Below are 6,440 nucleotides of genomic sequence, written 5' to 3' on the forward strand. Positions count from 1 at the left end.
CAGGGTGAAAACCTGTCTCTACTATAAATACAAGAATTAGCTGGGCATGTGAAGGGGTGGCCTGCCCCTCCACACCTGTGGGCGTTTCTCTTTAGGTGGAAGGAGAGACTTGAGAAAAGAAATGAGACACAGAGATAAAGTATAGGAAAAAGTGGGCCCAGGGGACCCGCGCTCAGCATACAGAGGACCCACGCCGGCACCGGTCTCTGAGTTCCCTCAGTATTTATTGATCATTATCTTTACCATCTCAGAAAAAGGGAAGTGGCAGGATAATAGGATCATTGCAGGGAGAAGGTCAGCGGTAAGACATATGAATAAAGATCTCTGTGACTTAAGTTTAAGGAAAAGTGCTGTGCCTTGATATGCATATGTAAACATCTCCATAAACCCTTTTAGTGCATAAAGAGCAGCATTGTGCTAGCAAGTCCCACCTTTCGCCCTCAGGCGGTTTTCTCCTTTCTCAGTAAACAGAACATACAATCGGGTTTTACACCGAGATGTTCCATTGCCCAGGGACGGGCAGGAGACAGATGCTTTTCTCTATCTCAACTGCCAAGAGGCCTTCTTTCCTCTTATACTAGTCCTCCTCAGCACAGACCCTTCACGGGTGTCAGGCTTGGGGACGATCAGGTCTTTCCCTTCCCACGAGGCCATATTTCAGACTATCACATGGGGAGAAACCTTGGACAATACCTAGCTTTCCTAGGCAGAGGTCCCTGCGACCTTCGACCTTCGGCAGTGTACATGTCCCTGGGTACTTGAGATTAAGAGAATGGTGATGACTTTTCACAAGCATACTGCCTTCAGGCACTTGTTTAACAAAACACATCCTGCACAGCGCAAAATCCTTTAAACCTTGAGTTACCACAGCACATGTCTCTTGCAAAGACAAGGTTGTGGGTAGGGTCACAGATTAACAGCATCTCAAATACAGAACAAAATGGAGTCTACTTCTTTCTATACAGACACAGTAACAGTCTGTTCTTTCCTTTCCCCATAGGCATGGTGGTGGGTACCTGTAATCCCAGTTACTTGGAAGGCTGAGGCAGGAGAATCACTTGAACCCTGGAGACGGAGGTTGCAGTGAGCAGAGACTGCACCACTGCACTCCAGCCTGCGTGACAGAGCAAGACCCTGTCTCAAAAAAAAACAAAAAGAAGAATACCAAAATTTAAATACATAGAGAGAGAGAGAGAGAGAGAGAGAGTCTGCTCACTAGTTGTGTGATTTTGGTCAGGTTACTGACCTTCTGTGATTCAGTTTCCCCATATCCTTAAAATAAGAAAAATAAAAGTACCCACCATATAGGGTTGAAATGAGGATTATGTAAGTTAATATAAGTAAAGTAAGTATTACTTGTACTTAATTCATGTGAGCATATTATTATATGCAGTTAATGCATTGCATGCCTGGCACATAGTACTATTTTCGATAAATGAAAGCTTTATGCAAATCATGTAATACAAATTCCTGGATGTGTATTGCTTTGCAGGACTCTAAGAAAACTTTAGACAAGTGAACTCTAAGGTTTTCTAGCAAAAAAGTCTCAGTAATAACACTTTGCACCTCACAAATTAATCTATATTTAAAGGACTATATACTCATTCATATTTTAAATGAGCACAGGGATAGAAAGGAAACAGCAGCTAGACTTTCGGACTACAAATCAGGAAGTCGGAAAGAATAAGGGGTTGCTCTGAGGATCAGGACTGGGGATCTGGGGATGAGAGAGGCAGAGGACTGTTTTTTTTTAATTTTTTTAAATTTTTTTTATTTTTTTATTTTTTGAGAAGGAGTCTCACTCTGTCACCCATGTGGGAATGCAGTGGCGTGATCTCGGTTCACTGCAACCTCTGCCTCCTGGGTTCAAGCGATTCTCCTGCCTCAGTCTCCTGCATAGCTAGGACTACAGGCACATGCCACCACGCCCAGCTAATTTTTTTTTTTTTTTTTTTTTGAGACAGAGCCTTGCTCCATTGTCCAGGCCAGAGTGAAGAGGCAGGATCTCAGCTCACTGCAACCTCCACCTCCTGGGTTCAAGCGATTCTCCTGCCTCAGCCTCCTGCGTAGCTAGGACTACAGGCAAATGCCACCATGCCCAGTTAACTTTTTTTTTTTTGAGATGGAGTCTTGCTCTGTTGCCCAGGCCAGAGTGAAGTGGCAGGATCTCAGTTCACTGCAACCTCCACTCCCGAGTTCAAGCGATTCTCCTGCCTCAGCTTCCTGAGTAGCTGGAATTTTGTAAAATACAAAAATTAGTAGCCTGGCTACTTTTTGTATTTTTATTAGAGATGGGATTTTACCAGCTTGGCCAGGCTGGTCTCGAACTCCTGACCTTGTGATCCACCCGCCTCGGCCTCCCAAAGTGCTGGAATTACAGGCATGAGTCACTGCGCCCAGCCCATGCCCAGCTAAGTTTTGTAGTTTTAGTAGAGACGGGGTTTCACTGTGTTAGCCAGGATGGTCTCGATCTCCCGACCTTGGGCCTCCCAAAGTGCTGGGATTACAGACTGTCCGGGACTGTTTGTTTTATTACCAGCACTTGCATTCTGATTCTTAACCTTTTATTTGCTAAAAAAAATAAACTAAATAAATAAATAAAATAAAAATCTATGTTTTGAAATGTGTACAGCTAGAGCATAGAAAAGCTAGTATCTCCTTCAGGATTTCTGGTATGAGAAAAGAAGTATTGGCCGGGCGCGGTGGCTCAAGCCTGTAATCCTAGCACTTTGGGAGGCCGAGACGGGCGGATCACGAGGTCAGGAGATCGAGACCATCCTGGCTAACACGGTGAAACCCCGTCTCTACTAAAAAAAAAATATAAAAAATTAGCCGGGCGAGGTGGCGGGCGCCTGTAGTCCCAGCTACTGGGGAGGCTGAGGCAGGAGAGTGGCGTAAACTCGGGGGGCGGAGCTTGCAGTGAGCTGAGATCCGGCCACTGCACTCCAGCCTGGGCGACGGAGCAAAGACTTCATCTCAAAAAAAAAAAGAAAAGAAAAAAAGAAAAGAAGTATTTGCAACTGCAGTCCTTGGCACCAGAAAGTGTAATAGATCATGGTTCCGGGAAGGAGAAATATAGATGGCATCAGACGACTTCACATAATGCTCAGAGAATGTAGACCAGGTGCTTCTGTTCCCAGAAGCAGCGCCCAGACCATGTCAAGAACACCTTGTGGAAAGCAGTGGGGGCAGTTCTGGTTTCTAATGGGCTCCGCTGTTCTTTCAGCTGATCTGCCAGAAAGCTCATTTTCAGGCAAAAACTGAAATTGAATCTGGTGTGTAATTCACTATACATGGGTATTTTATTCTTTGTATAACTCTAGCAAGGCTGAACCCTTAGCAAGTCAAAGGCTTACCTGCCTGAGGTGCCTTTCACAGATTTATCATGTCCCCCAGTAGGAGACAGCAAGAAGGCATTTTTCCATGAGTAGAATATATACAGTCAAAGTTTTTTCCATGACGTTTTTCAGATACCCAGAGAAAACAACTTGCAAGAGCAAGAGATAAAAATCAACACATATTCATGGCTTTGAGCCTATGCATTTTTTATCGACAAACTACTTCTAAACATCTGTCATTCAAGCACATCAGGGACCTACTGTTTAGCATAAACTAGTCTATATCCAAGTAGACATCGCAATGAGAATTCACAGCTACTAGTATGATTTAGAATTTAACTACCTGTCTTCTAAAAAGAACAGCTAACATGTAAACGGAAAAAAAGTACTCTATGTTACAACTATCTAATGAAGGGCTAGACAATTAGAATCTAATTATTTTGCTTTTTGAGACGTTAAACCCTCAGTTCTCCTTTCCCCTACTAGTATTGTTTTCTCTCCCTGGATCCTTTTTCTTCTTGTTGTTAGAGATACCCACCAAGGCCAGTTGCTCTCCATTTACAAGCATATATTGCTATTATAGTAATACCTCACCTATCTGAAACTCAGGTTCAAGGAACTTCAACTCCTTAAACTATTCCTAAGAATTAGGAAATAAGGAAAATTGCAAAGAAAATGATGTAAAAGAATCTATGTATCGATGAATGTCTTTCAAATCCTAACTCAGGGTTCATTTACTCATATTGTGCCTCAAGTTTAATAGGTATCTGCTGGGAGATATAAACGTACCTTGTCAGAAGTACTATGTTACTTGGAGATATAAAAGTGAATAAAGTACCCTCAAAGAATTTACCATCCTAATAATATTAGCTAATCTGGTTTTGTAGCTACTGAAGTATAAAGACAGCAAAATAGAATTAACAAAGAATTCCCACAGAAAGGCACACAGATAGCAGCAAGATGAAAACTATTTTTGGTTCTATTCTTAAATAACAGAGTAATTTGAAGCCAGTCACTCAAACTCTAGGTATTCATTTGGATTAGATTATTTTAAAGTTCCTATTTTGTTCTCCAATTCTATGAATACAGTTTTAAAACAGTTCACAATCTGATAACAGGAGACTTCTTTTTAAGGCACAAGAAGTCAAAAAACACAGCAGAATGGAGTCATTTACTATAGGAGTGAATTACTGCATCTTCTGCAACATCATAAATATTGTTGACAACAGCCCACAGACTGGAAAAGCCCAGACAGGGAACTTGTATGTTGTTACATTTACATCCTTTATCTCATCATTTTAAAATTTATTGACTGGTTTATTATCTATGATCCTCCACTGGAATATATGTTTCTCATGACAAACATTTTGTTGTTGTTGTTGTTGTTGTTGTTGTTGTTGAGATGGAGTCTTGCTCTATCACCCAGGCTGGAGTGCAGTGGCCGGATCTCAGCTCACTGCAAGCTCCGCCTCCCGGGTTTACGCCATTCTCCTGCCTCAGCCTCCCGAGTAGCTGGGACTACAGGCGCCCGCCACCTCGCCCGGCTAGTTTTTTGTGTTTTTTTTTTTTATTAGAGACGGGGTTTCACCGTGTTAGCCAGGATGGTCTCGATCTCCTGACCTCGTGATCCGCCCGTCTCGGGCGCCCAAAGTGCTGGGATTACAGGCTTGAGCCACCGCGCCCGGCGACAAACATTCCTTTGACAATTTTTAACATTAACATTCAGTTTTATAACTACATTTCTGGGAATTTTTTGTGCTTATCTCTACATTAATTGGTTTAGCCATCATTACCTATGTTTTTATGCCATAATTTCCCCCTTTCTTACAGTCCTAATTTTGCTTATTTTTCAATATGTTGGCATGTAGTTTCCCAGTGATTTATTTCAAAATAGAATGGTATGAGGAATATATTTTCTGGATCTTGTATATATAAAATTGTCTTTTATGCATGAAAGATAGCTTGCCAGGGTATATAATTCTCAAATGTTTGAGGGTGGTAGCATGCTTTCCTGGCATTTAGAGTTACATACTAGAGCATTCACTTTGTTCAGTCAGTTTAGAACACCTTGTGGCGAGGAATGGAAGTGAGGGTAGAGGAAGGAAATAGATGCCTCTTTTCCTTTTTTCCTACCTCATCTCCAAAGTTACACAGTAATGGGGACGGCAAGAAGAGGAATAAGTGGAGAGATATTTAGAAGTAAAGTCTGCAGAGCCTGGTGATTGACTTGCAAAGTAGGTGAAAAAGAAATCTAGGGTGGCTTCTAGATATCTTGCTAGGCTGACTTGGCTATTCTTGCTTCAAACTTGGATTTAGGGTTAATGTAATACTTTTGAGATTATCCTCCAAGCTCTTTCCCTCACCATCACATTTTAATTTGTAATTGGACTGTATCTTCAGTCATTCAAAGTCCCCACTAGCTGAATGATTTGAAGAGTTTGAGGCTTATGAATTCTTCTCAACAAACCCTTCTCTTAGTGATTCTTTACTCTGAATTTTTATTGTAATTTAACCAAATTTCTCTCACCACTTATCACATTGTATTGTAATTGAAATAGGTTGCCTACTTGTCTATCGCCATTGGACTAGGAACACCTCAAAGGGCATACTGTTATATTTATTTTTTTACCAATGCTTGGCACTGAGAAGAAACTGAAGCAATAATTATAGAATTAGTGGTCATCTACAAGAAATATGCATTTACAAAAAAAAATTTTTTTTTCACATATAGGTAGTTTGTGAGATGGCTATATTTGAAAGCATTTTCATTATAAGAAAACAGAACTGAAGCCAGACTCTTCAGAATTCCTCCAGTTTATCATTCATTCATTTATTCATCAATGTTATATATTTAGGTACCAAGCACTAACTGAGTGTTGAAGACGGAATGAATGACAACATTCAGCTCTGGAGTCGATCAGGGACTAAACAAGAATGTGCATATCTCACTTAATGTTCCCACCATTTCCCCTAGAGGGCAAAGCCTGACCTTGAGACCAGGTGGAATTGTAGGGGAACTTCAGAAGTCAGGGACCAGGCCTCATTGGTCTTGTCAGGCAACGAGTAAGCAATCAGTGCGTGTTTGTTGAAACAGGTTGAAAA

Source organism: Trachypithecus francoisi, unplaced genomic scaffold (genome assembly GCF_009764315.1).
Source record: "Trachypithecus francoisi isolate TF-2019V2 unplaced genomic scaffold, Tfra_2.0 Lachesis_group11, whole genome shotgun sequence".
In the NCBI taxonomy this organism is placed as follows: Eukaryota; Metazoa; Chordata; class Mammalia; order Primates; family Cercopithecidae; genus Trachypithecus; species Trachypithecus francoisi.